Source organism: Microtus oregoni, unplaced genomic scaffold (assembly GCF_018167655.1).
Source record: "Microtus oregoni isolate MIOR12 unplaced genomic scaffold, Mior012 000144F_ref0000341, whole genome shotgun sequence".
Classification (NCBI taxonomy): Eukaryota; Metazoa; Chordata; class Mammalia; order Rodentia; family Cricetidae; genus Microtus; species Microtus oregoni.
The window spans coordinates 373732-395966 of NW_024544794.1; the positions used below are offsets into that span (position 1 = coordinate 373732).

A 22235-nucleotide genomic window follows, 5' to 3' on the forward strand; every position below is an offset into this window, starting at 1 on the left:
AAAGGGGCCATTGAAGCCACCTTGTCCTGGGCGATCCTGGTTTGTCATTCCCTAGATTCCAAGGCCTCGTAAAACAAACGATGAAGAAAGAAACCCTGGGAGCAAGGCTTCCACAGAGGAGCGACAAGGCTTTGCTGCAGGGTTTATAGCCAGTTCCTGTCCAGTCAGGGCAGCTGGCTTTGGGCTTTGGAGTCTCCAGGCCTTGCATCTCTTGAGCTCCCCTAGTTTTTGTCTTCGGAAAATTATCCAGCTTCCTCTGGTCACTTTCAGTTCTTGAAGCATTGTCTCCAGAGTCCCAGGGGTCAGGAAAGTTTCGGATCTTGGCAGAACTTCTCCACCAGCTGGATCTGCTGATTGTGCCGCCCCTGTACCGGCCATGGTGGTGTTGTAGGTGGGGAGGGCCCCACCAGCTACTCTTAAGTTCTTTTCTAAAGACTGGGCCTGTCGCTTAGTCTACTGGACAGGGTCCTGGCCTCGCATGTGACCCACCCAGGCCCTTGACTCTCCAGCAGAGATAACAGGGATGAAAGTCATAGATTGTTTGGAAGATCAAATATATGGGACAAACCATCTGGCTAACTCGTGAGTTCTTTTCTGCTTTGTTTCTTGGTTAGTAGGTAATGGTCATAGGTCATCCCCCCTAGAGGAGAAGCCAGTTTAAAATATCTTCAGATGAACAGTGGATATATTCATACAGATGTATGCAACAGGTCACTTTCCTAGCCTGATCCTGCAGACCCTTCTGACTCTTTGCTCCCTTCTTTGTTGATAATGGCACAGGCCTTTACTCGGCTCCAAAACTCGATTTCCTAGCTTAGAATCTCTCAAAACCCGAATGCCCATTCCTGAGGCAAGTTTTTCTGAGGAATAAGGGGGCCCAGGGACCTGAAAGGATAGCTTTGGGAACACATTAAAACCCTTCATTAAAGTGGACATTTAAACTGGTGTGTTGACACACGCCCAGAATTCCAGGACTCAGGAGGCAGAGGAAACAAGATCACTCATGCATTGGAGACTGGTCAGGGCTATCTAGGAAGTTCCAGGACAGCCGGGGGTCATAGGAAGTTGCAGGATCCCCAAAGGTCATCGGAAGTTCCAGGACAGCAAGGCTATAATAGTCAAGGCTCCACCTCCAATTTAAAATGTAGACATTGGGTTGAATAGGCGGTCCCGAAACACAGGCAAAGCTGATATTTTTGCTCTCCGTTTTAGCTTTGCATAAAAAGACTCAACAAAAACAACCAAAAAAAAAAAAGTAGAAAAATATTCTGGTAAGATAGCCTCGTGGAAAACTGTAAGAGACGTTGGTTGTTGAGATAATCTTGCTGCTGGAAAGAAGGAAAGAGACTGAGAAGGAAGGAACTTCTCACCAGGAACACCAGGAAAGACAGGCCTGTGTGCATCTGTCTTGCTCCTTCCCCTCTTCCCACTTCCCCACTTCCCTCTCTTCCTGCCTTCCAGATTGTCAGGGCTAGGAGGATGGGATTTGCTCCTTGGCCACCCTTGATAGATCGGAGGATGCTTAGGAAGATGTCTGAGGGCAATTGACAGTTGAAACGCATCTGAGGCATCCCTCAGGAGTGAGAGCCACGTACTAGATATCTTAAATGAACCTCTTCGACCCAGGTTAACTGAGCCAAGGCCCACTGGGCCCAGGATTTCCTGAGCATGCTCGGTGGTGCCCAAACCTGCATGCTGTTCTCATTTGAAATCAGTTTGTGGGTTTCATTTTTCTTTCCACACTGGAAACTCTCATGAAACTCCCTCGCGCTTTGGTGCCAAAGCTTCATCCCATTCATTTCTTTAGCAGCCATTTTCCCGGGAGTCTGCACTAGGCCCGGCGAAAGTACTTCGAGAAAGCAGACATACGGAAAGAGAAAGAAGCACAATTACTCCTGCAGACCATGGATGTCGAGAAAGGGGGCGGGTCAATGTTGAGCCTTCTTTTGCCCTGCTGAATTTTTCTACAGTAATGTGGGCTATGCCAGTATTCATTAATGTAGCTAATCCAATTACGACGAAAATCCTTTTTCTTTCTGATCGCGACCCAGGAAGCATCCACAGTCCATAATCCCGATGCAGCAGAAGACTTTGGGAAACCCTTTGGGTGTGACAAGATGGGATTTGACCTGTGTATCTGGCTCTTCACGGTTTTGAGAGTTTTCATTTCTACATGTCAACAATATTAAAGCCGGATATTAAAGCCGGTAAATCAGTTCTTCCTGCTGTAATCAACACCAGCACCCATCCAAGGGGCAGCATAGCCCGACCACCATATTTTGTTGAGTATATATATTTTCTCATAAACCTGGCTGACTGACCTGTCTTCTCATGGCTAGGATGCTAATAGCCACATATTGTAAAAAGAATGGCAACGAACTATATCCTTGTTTCTTAACTTCCATTTATGCCATCTTCTGATTCATTTGGTTCACATTAATTGTAAGGAAATACAAAGTAAAGGCTTGGATTACAGTAGCCGTGGTTTCTTTCTCTGCCCTTCCCCAGCTCCTATCCCAGTCTGAGGACTTCAGTGTTCTTCTTGGTTTAACTTTTAAAACTGAATTCTCTCACAATTCCATACATCTTTATAATGTACCATTACTTTTTCTCCCCTCCCTCCCAAAGCATTTCTTGCTAATGAACTCCTTCCCACGTCTGTGTGTGATTGGGTGTGCCCCCACTGAATTTAATTAAGGTTGCTTGTGGGTTTGGGGGTTTTTGTTTTCGCTTAAGCAAGGGTGACTAACCAAAGTTGGCACAACTAAGGAATAGGGCCCCCAGTTTCCAGCAACCATTACCTGCCTATATCTCCTTAAGAAAGAGTAGGGTCTCATGAGCTCCCCCAACCCATGATGAATGCTGATGGCCCAGACTTGTGAAGGCCTTACACAGGTAGCCAATGCTACTGAGGGTTTGTGGCTATGGAGCCATATCCCATTCAGAAGATGAGGTGTCCTAGCGTTCCTGTCTTCCGACACTTAACCTTCTTTATGCTTCCTCTTCCACCATGTTCTCCGAGCCTTGGAGGGGGCGCTAGAGTTGTTGGTTATTCTCAGCACTTTGACTGGTTCCAGGTCTCTGCCTTCCCTGCCACCCAGGGCAAACAGAAGCTTCTCCCAGTAAGAGATCTTTTGTTTTTGTTTTGTTTTGTTTTTTGAGACAGGGTTTCTCTGTAGCTTTGAAGCCTGTCCTGGAACTAGCTCTTGCAGACCAGGCTGGGCTCAAACTCACAGAGATCCTCCTGCCTCTGCCTCCCGAGTGCTGGGATTAAAGGCGTGCACCACCACCCCCCGGCTCCCAGTAAGAGGTCTTGGAACTGGTTCAGGGGACCACAGAGAAATCTAGTTACTGTAATGGGAAGGAGTAAAGGGGACCGAGGAGGTGAAGCCCTACTTTCTCTTCTTCCGGGTTTTTAACCGTTAGCGGGTTTTTGAAAATCACCTGGTCTAACTCACAGCCGTTCTATAAGCAGCTGGTCCAAGGCATCCGTTTATTGATGCCAACATATTGATTCCTTGTTTGTTACCAGGAAAGCTCTAAGCATCTTCCGTGCATCCTCCACCCTGCCAGGGCTGCACACCATTCTCATTGCACCGATCTGTGCAAAGTGTGAGCTGCTGAAGTCTGTTCACAGGGCATCAAGGTCAGAAGGGTCCAAGCTGGGCTTCGGACCCAAGTGTGTTTGATTCTCAAGCCTTTTCCACTTTTCCATGCATGAGTTTGTCTTTAATAATATACGAGACTTAAGTTTTTTTTTTCCAAATTGTTACAATAATACGCACTCATTATAGAAAGTTCAGAAAGCAAAATAAAGAGAAAAACCCAATGACCTGTCATCCTGCACCCCGGGAATAACTGCTACCAAATTTCACCTTTTTTCTTTCCAGCCTTAAAGGAGCCATCACTTATATGTCTCAGTGAGCCCTGCAGTGCACGGTTGTCTTGGAGGCTGACACATGAAATCAACCATATTGCTGTTGTATCAGATAAAGTCCATTTCGGAGTCTGCTAGGAGTTAAAGTCTCTGTGATTCCCAGGCGTGGGGAAAGACACTACAAAGGCAGCATGTCCATTCCTCATCGTCTAGCAAAACACTCTATGACATGTGCAGGCATTCTGTGCCTTCCGAACGTCTGCGTTGTAGCTGTTTACCATCCCATAAGGAATACCAGCTTGTCGTGTTGAAGAACCATAAATATCTTGTGCCAAGTTCAGCTGGAGTAGAGGATTGGATTTACCAAAATTACTGCTCCTCATGTCAAATAGTGATGGATATTTCGGGGGGGGGGTATGTTTAAAGGCCTTTATTAAAAATTAAATCCATAAATGTTTAATATCTTATTTGACAACTCATTTATTAGGTTGTCAACACAACGGTGTTTGCCTTTGGTGGAACATAAAGAAAATCAGAAAATTGCTTTTGTCAAAACTTTGAAAAGCATATTTTGAGATCAATTCCTATTTAATGGAAGGTATTACACTCGCTAAATTATTCCCCTCCAAGGGACTTTTGTGAGAGCAAATGGACAAAAATGTGATGAACTGGTCTGTAAATAAAGGCAGTAGCATCTCACATCAAAGTAAATGTTTCCCAAAGATCTCTCTCTTTCTCCCTTTCCTTCCTCCTCTTTCTACACACACACACACACACACACACACACACACACACACGTCAAAATGGTCACTGGTATGAAGTCAGGAGAGCACGGGAGCTCTGTACCATGGCGTTCTCGCCTGACCGACAAACCGAGCATCCCATTAGTTGGCTGATTTCTCTTTTACTTGTTAATGGTCCTTCTTGTCTACCCATCAGCCTCCTCACCTTGTGCACCAACTGCTGAACACACTGGGTTTCAGATTAGTCTATAGAATTCTTCGGGGCCCCTCCCAGGGTTCAGAATGCAACCAAATAGTCCTGCGTGCCTGTCCTCAGGGCTGCATTCTATCCGTGTCTTCTGGTTGCCAATATTTCCCGTGATGAGAATCGATGCCGCTCACGGAGCCAATTATGAAATGTAGGTTGTGTTTTATGTTTATGGCCTCGGCGCTGTCCTGACGTTGTTTGTGGCACTGGAGCAGTATATTCTCTCTCAGAAACTGGATTCCCGAGGCAAATGTTGAAGGAAAGAGTTGGCAACTAGGAACTTAGGATGCCCAGGTCAGTCTTGTCGTTTAAGTACGACCCCCAGAGATGTTAGTGCAGATGGAGAAGGACCCAGAGAAGTCAGAGCCAGGCATGGCATCTTATCTCTTTTTTAAAAGATGTTTTATTATAAATATATTGTTTTTTCGGAAGCTGGAGAGATGGCTTAGCGGTTAAGAGCACTGATTGCTCTTCCAGAGGATCCAGGTTAAATTCCCAGCACCCACACGGCCCCTCAAAACTGTCTGTCACTCCAAGACCTGACACCTTTACACAAATATGCAGGCAATGCACCAAAGCACATAGAACGAATTGATGAACAAGTAATTCATTCATTTTTAAGATATTGTTTTCATCCAGTTTATTCTGATTATCTTTTCTTTTCTTTCGACTCCTCCTGGATCCTTCCCACTTCCCAACTCACTCAAACCCACCCCCTTTCTTTCTCTTTCTCATTAAAACACAACTAGGGATTTAAAATAATAATAATAATAAGATGATGATGATGATGATGATGATGATGATGAAGAAGAAGAAGAAGAAGAAGAAGAAGAAGAAGAAGAAGAAGAAGAGAACAAACCAGAATAGGACAAAACAAACAGGAAAAAAAGCCAAAGAAAAAGCACAAGAAACCTACCAATGCTGAGATCCACATTTACATACACAGAAAATCCATTAAAAACAAATTTGGAAACCATACTATATCAGCAAAAGATCTGTAAAATTTAAAAAAAAATTGTCCCAAGTATTATGAGACAAAAAGCCCCTGGAGATGCTGTTGAGTTTGTTCTACGTGGGGCACCTCCTGCTGAGCACAAGGCCTGCCCTGAAGTGTGCTTTGTGTGCCCACTGGGACTCTGTTGGAGAAAACTCACATCTCCTTTGCACGCGGTTGTCAACTGGAGATGGATTCTGGGCTGGGGATGAGGGCATGTGTCTGCTCCCTCTCTCAGCGCTGGGACCCCATTGGGTTTAGAACCGGGTGGCAACTACATGCCACCCCCGTCTCTGAGTTCACACGTGCATCTGTCCTCTGGTGTGTAGAGGGTCTCGTTTTTCTCGGTGTCTTCTGTCTCCACCGACTCTTGTGCTCTTTCTGCCTCCTCTTCCGCGTAGTTCCCTAAGACCTGCAGGGAGGGATTCGGTGGCATTATCACATTTAGGATGGCGTGTTCCAAGGTCTCTTGTTCTCTGCACGTTGTCCAGGCGTGGGTGTCTGTGTTTGTTCCCACCTGCTGAAGGAAGAAGCTTCTCTGAGGATGGCTGAGAAAGATATTGAACTATGCGTAGGGCAGGATGTCATTAGTAATCATTGTGATGCTACATTCCTTTAGCAGAACAGCTGTATTTGGTTTCACCCTAGGTCTACAACCTGTCTAGTCTTGGGCTTTTGGCCACCTGAGCAGCGTTGGGCGTGGGTTCCATCTCATGGAGTGAGCCTTAATTCTAGTCAGATAATGGGTGGTTACTCCCACAACGTTTGTGCCACGATGATACCAGCGTATTTTACAGGCAGGTAACCTTCGCAGATTGCAGGGGTTGTAGCTGGGTTGGTGTTTACTTTTCCTCCTCTGGTGGCAGGCAGGGTACCTTCTAGTACCTTGAACACCAGTCAGTAGGAGCGAAGCCGCTGTGTAAGCACCAACTTGCTTTCTCCGTGTTCAGTGAGTTACGTAGGTGTTATCTTCAGCCGTGAGTCTTTACCATTAGCTTGTGGAGAGCAACCGATAACCCTGGCATTAGCCTGGGTTGTTTTGGGGTTTCATGGGCCTCTCTGGCCAACCGCTTGACCAGATGTAACCCATTCCTGGCACTGTAGGTTCCGTTTGGTATTAAGAGATGTCTAGTTGGGGCTTTGTTTCACACATTGTTTGATGATTCTATTTAGATTCCTTTCATGGATGAGTATATTTTAAGAATCTTCTACTGTATCAGGGTTGCCAAATGGCCCTTCATTTTAGCTGTCCCTCTCCTATTCCCTGCTTGACCTTCACCACTCTCCTTTTGTTTTATTCTTTCAAGCACCCTTACTTCCTCTTGTTCCCCAATGGTCTCATGACCTTAGGTCTCTGCGAGATCTCTGACCTGAGCTTTGAACCCCCACAGGGTGCTCCATGATCACTTAAGACCCTGGGATGATAAAGAAACACAGGGATGTTTGGAGTGGTGTGTGAGATAGTAGCTGGTTGACTTACAACTAGGGTGCTCATCTCTGTGTCTTAATAGTAACTGGCTTAGTGGTGAGCTCTGTAGAGTTGTACGTTATAGATTGGGTCTGGTAAAAGATAATATTATATAGCAAAAGCAACAGCAGACACTTATTTTTAATTAGTTGGGCAAATACTATACGAACACGATCTAGGTCCTGTTTGTCACCATAGACTCCCAGCATGTCATGTTCTAGTATAATTTCACTAGTCAGGCAATTTACCATTTCTGTGTCTTATTTATTGATCAGATTTTAGTGATACTGGTGCCTCCCTTGGAATACTGAAGGGGCACGCATGTGGGAACAGTGCTCTGGAACAATGCCTGGCACTCTCTGAATTCATAATAAACGCTAGCTATTGTTGTTAAATATCACCGTCATGCGCTAGGTGTGTTGAATGCGTGGCACGCTTTGCTTATCATCCAGTCAAACACTTGGTGAGAAAGCTATTATTATCCCCAGTTTGCTGCCGAGTAAACAGAGACACGGAGAGATTACTCTGCCTACCCAAGGTTAAATTAAGTCATGTGTGAAGACCAACTCATTATCTGCCAGACTCAAGATTCTGTGTTAGCAAGGGGAGGGAGTGGTGATGTTCCTAAGGGGTGGTGGCGTTGCTAGTGGGAGACCAACCAGTCTGACCCTCCAAATTCATTTTCTTTCTAGAATACTCCAAATCCTAAGCTGCTTTCCGGATCATCTCTGTGGATTCCCAGGTAAGAAGAGATGGTCCCTTCTTTCTCCATGACATCCTTCAACTCGCCGCTAAATCCTGGAGACCAGTCACAGCTGTGGGAGTCTTAGCTCCCTCTTAAGGTTTCAGACCAGAGTTGCCATTGAAGTACAAGGACCGAGGCAGTCCAGTGGGGGCCCTGTGGCCAAGCGATCTGAGCCACTTCTGTTCCCCCCACATTTCCCTTCCCATCTATAACACCCTTCCCACCCACATCCCCCTCCAAGCTACATGGTTTCCATGGTTATTGTTAGAATAGCATCATGTAAAATACTTAGGAGTACCACAAAAAGAAAACGAAAACAAGGTCATTTATAGACATCCCTGTGATTTAGAAGGGAGTTAAGAGTACTGGACTCCAGACTGCCTGGCTCTTCCACCCTTGCAGTGACAGCCACTCTTGATCTTGTCACTGCTTTGGAAGACTGTCCCCAATGAGTCTAGAAGCTGGACTCTCGGTTGTCCTTAGTCAGCATGGACTGAGACCTCACGAAAGACCCGGGCCTCCAAGTCAAAACAGCCCGGCGTTGTTGCTACCAGTTTCTGCTGCCTAATCATGGCATTTACTGACCTCTCTGAGCCTCCGGTTTCCACTAGTAAATGGAGAGCCTACTACATGCACGCCACCCTGAACGCGCCTGATCTCATCCGAGCTAGGATCATCGCGGTCAGCTTCCGAAGCCCTGGCTCACTCAAGTTCGTTTTTGTAAAAGAAACTGACCGCCAAGAAAATCTGTATTGTTGCCAGGTGTGGTGGGGCAGGCCCGTAACTTCTGTGCTGCAGAGGCGGGGGGGGGGGGGGGGGGGGGGGGGAGGCAGCTAGGGCTAAGGCGCGAGATCCTGCCTCAAACAACAAACAAACACAAGAAAAACATAACTGTTTCCATCATTGTCGGTCAAGTATGAACGGTTGGGTTAGAAGCCCTTGAGGACAGAAAGCGTGTTGTTTCAGCTTCACCGTACGTTGTCTGAAATTCCCCAACATTCTGATTTCCACGTGAAAAGATTTCTGGTCTTGAAATTCAAAATAAAAATCACCAATTCCACATTGATACAGTCTGGATGAACCGAGCCGTGGTGCCACTTGGGTTTCCCATTGATGCTTAAACTTGATCCTTTTTCCATACACCCGAAACGTCAGTAAGAAGACGCTAACTCTGAAAAGAGCCGTTGACGCAGGGTGGGAGTCAGTCCTAATGCTTGCATGGATGGGATTTTTGACTTCCTTGTGCTTGAGTCCTCTTAGAAGCCTTCATATTTACTGAAAGAGAATTCTTATAGTACAGCCTGGATGAACTATCTCCGTGTCCATACGTGTGCACGTTGTGTGTGAGCGTGGGACCTCCTTCCCTCCCCTTCTCCCTCCTTCCCTCCCCTTCTCCCTCCTTCCCTCCCCTCTTTCTCCTTCTCTCCCCTTCTCCCTCCCTCTCTCCCCTTCTCCCTCCTCCCCCCCCACCCCCCGTTTAGTTGCCTTTCGCTTAGGCAACCCAAGAGCTATAACGTGAATGCTGGCAGCCTTCTCCCCATCAGACAAGCAAGGACACAGTCAATTCCTGTTTCCTTGGAACGAGCGCCCGATAATCAGAAGCGCTGATTATCGCGCTGGAAGGCAGCGGCCTCGTGGAAAGATGTACCAGATGAAAACAATTCTGATCATATTTCCGTCAGGAGGCTGAGACGCCTCCAGCTGTCTGCCAAGTAATCCCATTAGAGGTGGCACGGGGAAGTGCTTCGGCCCGAAGAGATGGCTCCGATCTCACGTCGGAGCGCTGTTTCTCCTGACAGTTTGCCCCAGAACGGGGGGGCATGAGACGTCCCTTCTGGAACCAGTCTTGCCAGTTGGTGGTTGTCTAAAACATATGGCACATGAACACACTTAAGGAATTTTCTAATTACAGCTCAAACGCTCTGCTTTTATCTTTTTATGCCTGCACTGCAGACATCCCTGATTGAAATGATTTCTCCCTCAGCACAATCAATCCTATTGCCAGCAGTTGCAGAATGACCGGGACGGTGGTAAATGAGAAGCATATTAACTGAAGAGATGTCCGAATTCAGTTAGGAAGAGGTCTTTCCCATGTGGACGCATAAGCCATCTCAATCCGTTTTAGTTGCCAGCCCTGGTACTTCTCTGACCACGTTTATTTTGGAAACAAACACCAACGCTGGATTTAGACCCATGTTCCAGATCTTCGAGTCCTGATGACTAATTTGGGTACCCGTTGGATCCCTTAATTCATTTCTTAATTAGTTCTCCCAGAATCAGAGGGTTGCCTAGTTACAGTCATCATCACAGCTTTCTCATAACCCAGAACAAATGTCTGCAGAGTTCCCTCCCGTGGTTCGCACACCATTCCGGGACCTTGAAAACCTGCTGTTATCAAAACAACAATAACGAAGCCATCAACAATGACACTAACTTTTTTTGTAAGGTCGTAATGCATAGCACTCCAGTCTAAGGTTCAGAGCAGTACGGCTTTTTAAAAAAATTATTTATTTGTTTATATGTATAGGAGTGCTTTGCCTGCATGCATGTACGTGTACCGTGTGTGCGTTTCCCAGGGAGGGCAGAAGGAGGTGTTGGTTCCCCCAGAGTTATAGACCGTTCTGAGCCGCCATGTGGGTGGGTGCTGGGAACTGAATCTGAGATAGCACCCCACCCAGCCTGAGGCATGGCTTTTGAGTCACGGATGTGGGAACTTAAATTACTTTCCCGTGTCTTATAAGGTGGAAGGAATGACAATATCGACTTCAATAAATCCCATTATCATACTAATGTATCAAAGGAAACGTATGTGAACAGTATGTAGAAAGTCCCCGGTACAGGAAGGGATGTGAGTTGCTAAGTTTGTTACCAAGGAGCCAGTCACAACTGGCAGACATATGTTGTTGGTACCATACCGTTGTCGGTTGGGTCCCGTTTCTACACTCGAGTTACAGAATATTCTCCACAGTAATGAAAACATTGAAAGCTTGGAAGCTGGATTTAATCCTTTTAAAATTAGTCTTTATGATTCGTGCTTGCGTTCTTTAATTCACCTGCGGAATCAAAACCTCTTACTGTACAGCCGTGTTCAGTGCTAACATGGAACACTTTGGCTGCAGAATTGCCTTAAATTTTGAAAGAACGTTTTCTTCTCTCGGTATATGCAACATTGGCTCTATCAAAAAGAAAAATACTCAGGTAAAAAAATAGGGAGGGGGCCGGGCGGTGGTGGCGCACGCCTTTAATCCCAGCACTCGGGAGGCAGAGGCAGGCGGATCTCTGGGAGTTCGAGGCTAGCCTGGTCTACAAGAGCTAGTTCTGGGACGGGCACCAAAGCTACAGAGAAACCCTGTCTCGAAAAACAAAAAAAAAAAAAATAGGGAGGGGTGAGAGATTGATTGAGGGGGAAGCAGCTTCAATAAATCTACTGGGAAAATCACAGATTGGGAGAACGAGTTAAGATGTATCGAATGTCATAGCTTATATTTGGCAAATGTGCAGGAATTAAAGTCTGCAGAAAGATAAATCTAGAAATTCAATGACCTTTCTTCAAAGCCGTATAAGAACTAGTTAATACCAAAACTGATTGGCAAGAGACACATTGGAATTAATTTCCTTTAGATTCCACTTAAGATCTTTGAAATGACCCGCCCCCACATGTGTGTTCTGGAGAAGTATATGTTCAAGTGCGTCCAGAGACATGTGTCAACAGTGTGATCCTGTGTTGAAATACTGGGTTGCAATGGAAGAACCAACAATAGCTATGAAATGAGCTACCTACAGACATGGTGTCGAGAGAATATACTAAAGAGGGTTGCTGCATAGAACATTACTACGTTTATGTGAAGTATGAAGACAGATAAGGCTAAACTGTTACCCAAGTGAGTGTCCATCAAGTGCAAAAACTCTGAAGAGAAACCCAAATAAAAACGGCCAGACGTATGGTGCATGCTTGTTAATCTGGCAGAGACAGGCATACCCTGGAACTGGCTGTTTAGCTTATCTGGAGAGCTCCAGGTCAATTAGAAGACCGTCTTTTAAAAAATGATGGCCTGCGTGTTCTCTAAGGCGTCACTGCTGTTGAAATTAAGCAACGTGACTTTCGGGCGCTCGGGTGCAAGGTTCCCTGGTTTAAAGCCTCTCAAGAGGGAATTTAATTGATTCAGCCGAGGTTGATCGGCTCCCATTTAACCTGCCAGCCTCTGCCGTGGGACATCATTCCAAGGTGTGAATGTGAGGCTGGCTTGCAGTTCTCACCCGGCACATCTTGGCCGTCTTAGAAAAATCCAGGATGCCTGTGACCTTCGTCCTGCATCCCACAGCTGGTACTGAGGCTACTGGCGTTTCACGGTTGCTAGTGACTCAACTTTCTTTAGAGAAATCTAGTAAACAGTAAAGAAATAAGCACAGATGCGTTGGCGATACGTCAGTGTGTCACGTAACTGAGTCTGGGCGTCTCGTTTTCCTTTCTAAGTGAGCGCTGGGCTTAATGCCACTCAGACTAGTTTCTAGAGGGGCCTTTGGATGCGCCATGGAGCTTCCTGAGCTTAGAAGGCGCTTCCAAAGTTTGCTTTCACCTCCGCCTCAGACTTTTCCCTGACCTCTTATGAAAAAGGAGGCATTGACCCGAATTCAACATTCCTAATGGGGACAGGCACTCCCTTCACCAACAGCCTGGTTTACCCTAAAACTTCTGCCAAAGGCAAAGAAGATAAAATAGGTCGTAGAGTCTTCTTATGACAGGTCAGTCTGCACACCACGGCCTTGAACTGTTTTCTCTGGTGGACTGATAAAGTATATTTTTCTAACTGGACCCTCCTAAACAGAGGTCTGTGGCCAATAGCCATCCAGTACATAGCACCTGCTGTATCAGGACTCAAGCGTTCCCTTGTGCTAACCATAGCAAGAACCCAGAGCCTCACACTGGTTCCAAGAATGGTGTGCTTGGCGCGTTAAGCCCTGAGCCTTGAAGGGCAGAAGGTCTTATCAGCAGCAGTCTGCCAGAGGCTTGCAGGTGTTCCGACTGAGCGCCCGGTGTTGGCTAATAGATTGTAGTTTTTCAGGTCTGTGATGAGAGGGTTCTGCACCCTGGGTCCTGTCATCCCCGGCATTTGAAGGTTACTTCTGAGGGAAACAAAGTGTTCTCGGAGGCTGACCCCCAAGCTCTAGGCCAGCTGTGGTCAGTACGGAAGGCATCTTGGGGGCTTTTTTTCTACCACTAAGCTTTTGTGGCAGAGGAAAGCTGTGAGCAGACAGAGCACCAGGTAGAGGCCTAATTGCATTCCTTGTTGCTGAGAGGGGGGGAAAAAAAAACCAAACTCAAAGCAATGCCTCTTTTCTTTCAAAGAAGTACCTCCAAATGAACATATTGGGCCATAACGAAATAGTTTATGCAGCTTGCAAATTTTTCTGAAAAATAAAAGCTCAAAAAAAGTTTTGGGCATTTGTGGCTTACCCAGGACAATCCCAAGAGGAGGAGATGTATAGCTGCGCCCTATAACAGCTTGCTCTGCCGACCAATGGCTGGTCTCCCTCCTTCTCTGTGGTCTCTTCAAAGATAAAGCTCTATGGCAGCACATGGCATATTCAGCTGTCCCCGAGACAGACCAGCGAGTGAGTGACGTTGCTTCTGTTTCATTCTGTTTCCCCAATGCTGTCTTGTCTACAGACTGGTCCACAAGAATACTCCATTGATATGTTCATTGGTACAAATGAAGGTATTCAGGTTCACCCGTTGCGTCCGTGTGCTGGAGATCGGTTCCTCAGTAGACACTAACTTGAGTGGATTGAGATCATCCAACAACACACGGGGCCAGATGATACAGAAACAGGCAGCCGAGGGAGTAACACAGTAGTCATAGCTAGAGGGGCTGTGGAAGACCCATGGGGGTTCGGGCTGATTAGGAAGCTCAAGGGGTACCTCTCTGCTTCCCTCTCCTTCCAGAGACAGGCGTCTTCCATATGTGCACCACTAGCCATAGAGAAAACCAATGGCCAAATAGGGGTAGATGGGCAAACATTTATCCCAAAAGCCCGAAGACCCCCAAGGGCGTGCCTTGATGACTGTGGGTAAGAGGGTTATTTTTGCATCTCAAGGACAAAAGGTTTAATAAAGATTTGAGTCTGAGATACGCTTCACACACACACACACACACACACACACACACACACACACACACACACACACAAACACACAGCCCCCAGCCTGCCGAACCATGTCAACCAAGGAACTGTCCGGTAGGGTTTACAATTTCCTCCTTTCCCTAAATTAAAAGGTGCTGCTGTGAACAGCTGACCCTCCACACGGCGCGCTATTATCGTATAGAGAAGAGTAAATAAGACAGTAGCTTAATGAAATAACAGTTCATTTTCACTTAATGGAAGTCATCCCCCCCCCCCCCCCGGTGCTTCACTATGGAAATAGGCCACCGTCATATTTTTATTTTGCCATTCTTCATAACCTTGTAGCCCGCTTCCTGTTCCGGCTTTTAAGAGCTGTTTTTTTTTAAAGACCCTTCAGGGACTTTCTTTAGTACTTTCCTTGGTAGCATAATTACTCATCTATATCATACCCCTTAGAATGTTTGCAGGGTTGGAGATTCAGAAACTTCCTAATGAGATATGGTTAACGGTCTGTACCGGATGCCACAGTGTTTACACCTGGCTTAGCTGGCATAAATTATATTTAATTAGTCACCCCACAGAAGTAGATATTTGAGAATAGATTTAGTACCTAAAGCACAGTTTGCTTTTTATGTAAAGTAGTCATAAATAAGAGTCTTTGAGAATTCTGTTTATCTTCATGCGTGTGGGCATTTTGCCTGCTTGTGTCTGTGCACTGTGTAGGTACAGTGTGCCCTGCAGTGTGTCGGATCTCCTGGGACTGGGGTGACAGTTGGTTGCCGGAGTCCTTGACCACTAAGCTATAGCTCCAGTCCCGCACATAAGTTTCTCAGTTGTATCTGTAGATTTTAAAACCTTGTCTGGGAGTTGGAGAGATAGGTAGCGAAGTAGTACTTGCCTTGTAAACATGAAGACTTGAATTAAATCCCAAAAACCCAAATAGAAGCGACCAGATGTGTGCTATATACTTGTTATCCTGGCAGAGACAGGGAAACACTGGGGCTCTTTGGTCAGCAGGTCTAGCCTATTTAGTGAGCTCCGGTCTAATTAGAGACTCCGCCTTTGAAAAACAAGATGGATGGGGCTCAAGTAATGGCACCCAAGGCTGGCCTCTTGTGTGCACACACACACACACAGGCACACGCACACATGTCCCCTCCCCCACTCAGATATTCCCCCCTTCTGCATACACAAGAGCTTGCTTGTGGTGACAAAGACGATTCTTGGGGACTTAAGTCATAGGCTGTGGGTGTGATTCTGCAGCACAGTTTGCCTGGCGTGAGTGGGTAAGGCCCCAGCTCTGTCCCCAGCACCCCCTGCGCACAAGCCGGAAGGAAAGAAGAGATAATCATAGAAAGAGCTTTGTCCTGTCCAGATGCTCCGTGCAAAACAGCCACGAGGAACAGGAGATGGGAACTCTCCTATATCGACGGAAAACAATCGCGTTATTGATCTTTTTTATTTGTGGCTCGTAGAAGGTATCGACCAGTGACAGTCCGTAGCGTGACGCTGTGTTCTTGCGTAGAGCGAGATTTCCTTTTTAGCATAGAACCCTGTGGAGAGGTGGCCTGAACATTCCAATTGGGGACTTCATATTGCATTTCCCTTTTGAATCTTCCAGGCCACATCCACACTTGTTCTTTAGGAGGAAGTATTGTTTCTAGGAAAGAGCCTTGAGGATACCTTAGCAATTTTTCAAAGGCTTCTATGAGCCCTGCTATGGCAAGCTGACCCGTCACACTGTTATGAAAATATTACATGGGTTCTCTCCTGTGGTTGTCTATTGTGGTACATATTCTCTCTCTCTCTCTCTCTCTCTCTCTCTCTCTCTCTCTCTCAGTCTCTACTATGGCTCGCTCTATCTAGTCTAGCTCTCTCTCCCCTGTGGCCTTCTTGGTTTGGTATTATCTCCAGGTTAGTACTGGTTTTGCGATTACGTCAGATTCCTGCATCTTATTCTACCCACCTGTGTCTCAGTGGGTCTCTGTTTCTCCCTGTCCCCCAGGGCCACACCCTTCTCACGCCACCTGTGGTTACCCTCATTGCTCTGAGAACCCAGGAACAAGAAAGCATGTTCCCTAAGGTGCTGCCGCCGACTTCCCAGCCCCACTCGTTCCCTGGTGAAGGTGCTCTTTCCCACAGGGAGAGCTGCCCGCTGCTCTGCAGTCCCCTCAGAAACACCCCATTGTGTCAGCGAGGAAACAGCCGTGGGAAACACACGGTGACAGTCACCAGTATTACTTCCATTTAGCTTGGCCTTTTATTGTGCCTGGAAATGACTACAAGCACTTAAATTGCACACAGGTACTTTTGTGGAAACAGAAACTCAATCGGGTTCTGGCAGGAAGCCACATTTGAACCCTTGGCCCTCGCTCTTCCTTTTTTGGGTCATTATATCCGACTAGCGGTTCCCTTTTAGCACATATTTTGCTTTTGTGAAAGTAGATAATCTGTGCCCTGATAAAATTATGAATCACAGGAGCAGCATCCTGATTAAAGATAAGGATTCCCCCTATAGTTGTGAAATATTTAGCTCCAGGGAGGAGTCTTGCTGATACTTCTTAGGTGTTTACGTGCAGACTCTTGTGTCGCTGACTGGTTTGATTCTGTACCATGACTGCCTTAATGTTTGAACATAGTTGGTACTCATGAAGCAGCCCCACGGGTGGACAGGATGAGTGGTTTTTCTGTTTTATGGGGGTAGGGACGAGCAGAGGCGTAGTAGGTTTCAGTGGCTTCTATAGGATCTTTCTGTGAGCAGAGGCTGAAGTTACACCCAGGCAAACCAGTTTCAGTGTCTTCTTCTGTTGTCGATGTTCCTGTGTGAAAAAAGAGTTCCAGGGCCATATTGACCTCTAACTGGCTGAGGATAGCCTTGAACTCCTGATCTTCCAACCTGTGCCTTCCAAGTGCTGAGGTGTTGAGTACATACCCACATTCTTAACCTCTGCGCTGAACTTCCTAAATGATTCTCCGAAGAGAGAAGACAAGAATATCTACTAAACTGTAAGAATCAGAAAAACAGTTGAAAATAGTTCAGTAAGCCAGGAAGGGTTAAGATGCAGAGTTTCTGTTTGGTCTGACTATCAACATGTTATTTTATATTGGAGAAGTTCTGTTGTATTTGACCCTTGCTATTTGAACATACTGCTAAATCAGATAAAATAAAAACAAAGACCTATTTACCCTAAGATTGGCTTTAAATTGCAAAAGACATGCGATTTCATCATGAGAATGATCCTTTTTCCCAAAACAGTGGCATTTGGAAGTGTTCAGACAGCAGAACTAACCGTCACATATGTGCCCTGCCAAACAAGTTCAATGTCATTGCTTCCAGTTAATCCCATCCCCATTAGTGGGGCAGTAAGCCTTTATTCTTGTTCTTAAGTCGTGCAGAGTAAATTTTCTTCTGAGTATCCGTTTGCCATATACCATGGACTTAGCTGTCCTTCAGGGTGTCGTCCAGGGTTTGGGACCATGTCCCTGACTGCAGGCATGAAGCATTCAACAAGCAGAGGTACTGGACAAGGGTTAGGCCAGTGGAAGAATGCGGGGTAAGAAATTCAAAGATGGGCATCTGCAAAGGCTACCAACCAGCCGTCATCATCATCGTCGTCATCACCATCATCTTTCTTCATCATCCAAAATGTGGAACAAGAAACCAGAGCCAGCACTGCAGAAAGGTCTGGTTGGTTTTGGAAGAGCCAGGTGGCCTGGGAGGAAAAAGAGTGAACCAAGGAAGCAGAACCACAGGAGAGTGGCTGCTTCCGTGCTGCTGACTTCCGGGAGAGCAAAGGGGATCTGCCTTCCCTGGAGCGGGGGGGGGGGGGGGGGGGGGGTCCTCCTCCCTGCATCCTCTTCTCTTGCAGACTTTGGGGCATCTGAGCTTTTGCAGTGCCTTTGGGGTCGTGAATAGCCCAGAGGCCCAACTTTGCATGTGTGTGATTTTTTTTTTTAGTGCTTTTATGCACCCGAGGAACTGTGCTCTGTTTTCTTTCTTTCTTTCTTTCTTTCTTTCTTTCTTTCTTTCAATAGAACTGGTACCTAAAATCGCTGCCTGTTTGGCAGGTTTTCCAAGCAGGGTTTGCGATCATAATGAGTTCTTCCCCACCCCTTCTTTTTCTTCTCTGGTTAAGAACAATACCCTTGCCATTCAGTCTCCAAATATGGCAAGCAGTTATGATAGAAGAATGTCCTTACACCAGGAAAAGAGTTGGCATCTTCGGTGATGTGAAATGTCCTATTTAGAAAACATGCTTAGAAGGGGAAGCGGCTGCAAGTCATCTTTGGAACCAGGTAGAATCAAATGAATAAACATGAAATTAGAAGGGAACGTGTGGTCTGACCAGACATTCTACTCTCTCTGGTTCTACGAGTGTTTGCTGATTTTTGCTTCAATTTCAGACATCATTTCTATCACTTCGTTAGAATTCCAAGCTGAAGACTAGTTCTGGCCTCTAGTTGGGAGTGCAAACTTGGATGAAAATTTTGAAGCTGATGTGTGTAATCCGAGCCCGTCAGTAATAGAAATAGGGGTTTTCTGCTTAAAACGTCGTTTAAAATGAGCCTGGGGAGATGTTTCACTTGGAAAAGGGGCTATCCCACAAGTCTGATGATCTGAGGTCAGTCCCCAGCACCCATGCCGGAGCTGGGCATGGAGACATGCCCCTGGCTCCAGCTCTGGGGAGGCAGGAAGAAGAATCCCTGGGGCTTACTAGCTACCAGGCTAGATGAGCCGGTACCATGTTCAGTGAGATGCTTTAGCTCAGGAAATAAAGTAGAGCAGTGGTTGAAGTGACATCTGGTCTCTGTGTGTGCACACACACACACATGCACATGAGCACACATGCACACACATACGTATGCATGCATACACACACAGAGAAAATATGAATGAATGAGGATATGTACTGGTTAGTGTACAAGAAAAGCATTCAGTCAAGGGGGTGAATACAATTGTACTGTTAATTTCACTTTATCTATGAAAAATATACTTTAATAGATGCTCCAAACCATGGATAATGCCAATCCCTATGGACATTGATTCTTCTCTTCAATAAAATTCAGTTTATAAATTAGACATTATGAGAGATTATTAACAACAGTTAATAGCAAAAAAAAATATTTTTAAGTAATTTTGTTTTACTATTTTGTGTGTATGGGTGTTTTATCTGCTTGTATGTCTGTACACCACATGCATACAGTGCTCCCGGATGCCAGCATAGGGCATCAAATCCCCTGGGACTGGAGTTATAAATGGTTATGGGCTGTCATGGGGTCTGGCCCAGGTCCCCTGGAAGAGCAACCAGTGCTCTTAACCTTTGTGCCATCCGTCCAGCCCCGCCTCCAAAAGAGCAATCTTAATGACATGCAGCAATAAGTTTTTCTCCCTCCCAGAATATCTTACCGTTCCTTGTGTGTCATTCTTAGGGTGTGAAGTGGCGTTGTCTCTTTGATGAGGAGAGGAGAGGAGAAGGTGGAGGCGCTGTGACTGTAGCGTTAGGGTCCTGTCTGAGGGTGACGGGGACCCTGGTACCGCAGTATCACTTGGTTAATCTAATAAGCGAGATCCACAGCTAGCGAGTGATTGGCGGTAGGGTGACATTTGCAGCACAAAGGAATGCCTGGGACAAAGGAACGACTGGCATCCTCAGCCACCAAGGCAGGGCGTTGCAAGATACAGTCGCCACACTCAGGGCGGCGTGATGGTCAAACTGTTATGGATTGTCTGCTGCTGGGAGTTTTGTTTTAAAATTTCTGGAACATGGCTAACCATGAGTGAGTGAAACGGGGGCCAAAGAAGACGATGTCATCCCTGAGTTGTGGCTTGAGAGAGAGAGAGTAGAGAGAGCATGGAATGATATCGTGACATCCCTTCCACTGCCGTTAGCATCCCATTCCTTCCGAGAGCGCGGCACCTCCATGACTTCCCACCAATCCCAGCCTGCCTCTGTAGTTTTTCCACGCACCTCATGTAAGTGAAGATGCATGACTCGCTTTCTAAAAGGCAGTCTGACAGTATGTTCTTCTCCCTTATTCCTTTAAATTAGGTTTATAGTCAGAAGCATTTTATTTCCAGGCATTCAAGCTAATGAAAGAATTGAGGAGTATGCCAAGGTGTTGGCCACAAAGATCGGCTAGAACACTGTTTACAAAATGGTAAATAGGAAAATTGTTTAAGCAAGACAATAGATTAGTTAAAGAGTCATGTTTATCTACGTGTGCTATTTATATAGTACATCTACTATCTATGTTATACTATTATATATAATATACAAATGATATAGATACAATAGTGTAACACATATAGTCTGTATGGTAGTTTGAAGGTAATTGGTCCCCATAATATTATAGGGAGTGGCACTATTAGGGGGTGTGTGTTTGTTGGAGTGGGTGTGGCCTTGTTGGAGGAAGTGTGTCACTGTGGGGGTGGGCTTTGAGATTTCCTATGCTCAGATATCTCCCCGTGTCTCAGTTGACTTCCTGTTGCCTGCAAGGTGTAAGACTCTCAGCTACTTCTCCAGCACCATGTCTGCCTGCTCCCCACCATGATGATAATGGACTGAACCTCTGAAGCACTAAGCAAGCCACCCCAATGAAATGTTTTCATTTATAGGGTTGCCATGGTCACGGTGTCTCTTCACAGCGATAGAAACCCTAACTGAGATAGTGTACATCATATCCATACATATACCACGTTACTGTCATTTGTAAAAATGCTATTTAGGCACCATAGATATGTAGCAGGTAAATAGCAGCAATGAAATGTTTTTAACGTCTTGTTGAAATAAAATGTCAAAAACCAAAGACGTACAGTGTCAACACATCTTCATACACGAACGTACTTATAAGACAGGAACACTGACTGAGAGCTTTGTAAGTGATTCACTGGGTGGTAAGATTATTGGAATTTAAAATGTTCTTTGATCTATCTGTGTCTTGATAATCTTTTAATTTGGTATTATTTTCTTAATAAGTAAAAGGTTATTGGCCGAAATGAAAAATAAATTAGCCAAACTTTGTAAAAAGGGACCAACTCCAAAATATCTGAGAAAGGATATAGGATGATTTTGAGCTGAGTTAGTTGGTAAATTTTGTTTGTCTCTGAGATAATTATGTCACTCTGATACCCGGGCCAGTGGGCCACGTAAGAAAGATGGCCCTGCCTGGTAAATTCAAGGGTTGAATTTGGCCACTTTTGGACTCTCTCCCAGTTCTGAAACTGAACGGCGGCGGTGGTCAGAGGCCCTTTATCGTTGCCTCTGTTGCTAGGGTGGAGGAAAGACCATCAGCTGACACCCTGCCCTGTGGAATCCTCTCTCCCACCTCTTACCTCTGCTGTCCCAGTAAGCCACTGTTTTCTTGTGTATTTTTCCTTTTCTTGTGTTACACTATGGAATTTCAGAGCAAATCTCATTTTGACAATCTCCGTATCCTCCAATGTATGATGTATCTTTGAGACTCCTGCCGAAAAAATCTTAAAGGCGGAGGCTTCCATTAGTCTCCAATTTTAAAAGCTCTCCTCTGGGCGCTAAATGTCAATTCAGAGAATTCCACATTTGTTATCATTTCTAACCTAACCAATAGAAATCTAAGCCATAATTTGAAACAGAGTGGTTGCTGCCTGGAGACAGTGGGCTCATAAATAGATGGCTTGATTTATTCCTATAATTTAAGAAGATATTAGGATTTTTTTAAACACTTTTGGAACTATTCATTCAGTGTCTAAATTGAATATACAAGATCGGGCTAATGCATGTGTTCTTAGAGCTTGCATTTTTAATTGTAGATAGGATATTTTTAAATTGAATCATAATTTCAGTTGGAGCTACTGTGAAATAAACCAGGTTATTGTCTCGTGAAAGGTTTTACAAATCAAATACGTGTATGTTTAATTAGTCTAATTTATAGACCTGTGAATATGTTACTCTTCCTATCTGTATGTGAAATACCGGCCTGCTGTCTGCAATAAGCATAGAAAAATCTAACCCATACAGGCACAGAGGAAGCCACTAACAGCAGCCTGTTAGTGTAAAAA

At 45.5% G+C, this 22235-nt stretch overlaps 1 protein-coding gene across 6 annotated transcripts in view; it reads left to right on the top strand.

Moving 5' to 3' along the window:
• LOC121444848 (SPATS2-like protein) overlaps positions 1 to 22235 on the top strand; it is a 156874-nt gene that overhangs the window by 17321 nt on the left and 117318 nt on the right. For 5 of the 6 annotated variants that reach the window (XM_041646759.1, XM_041646758.1, XM_041646762.1 and 2 more), the window contains exon 2: positions 8022 to 8071. The exons of the other annotated variant lie outside the window; for it this stretch is intronic. The gene's annotated coding sequence lies outside the window, so the exon portion shown is untranslated. The remainder of the gene's footprint in view (positions 1 to 8021; positions 8072 to 22235) is intronic. 6 annotated transcript variants of the gene reach the window in all.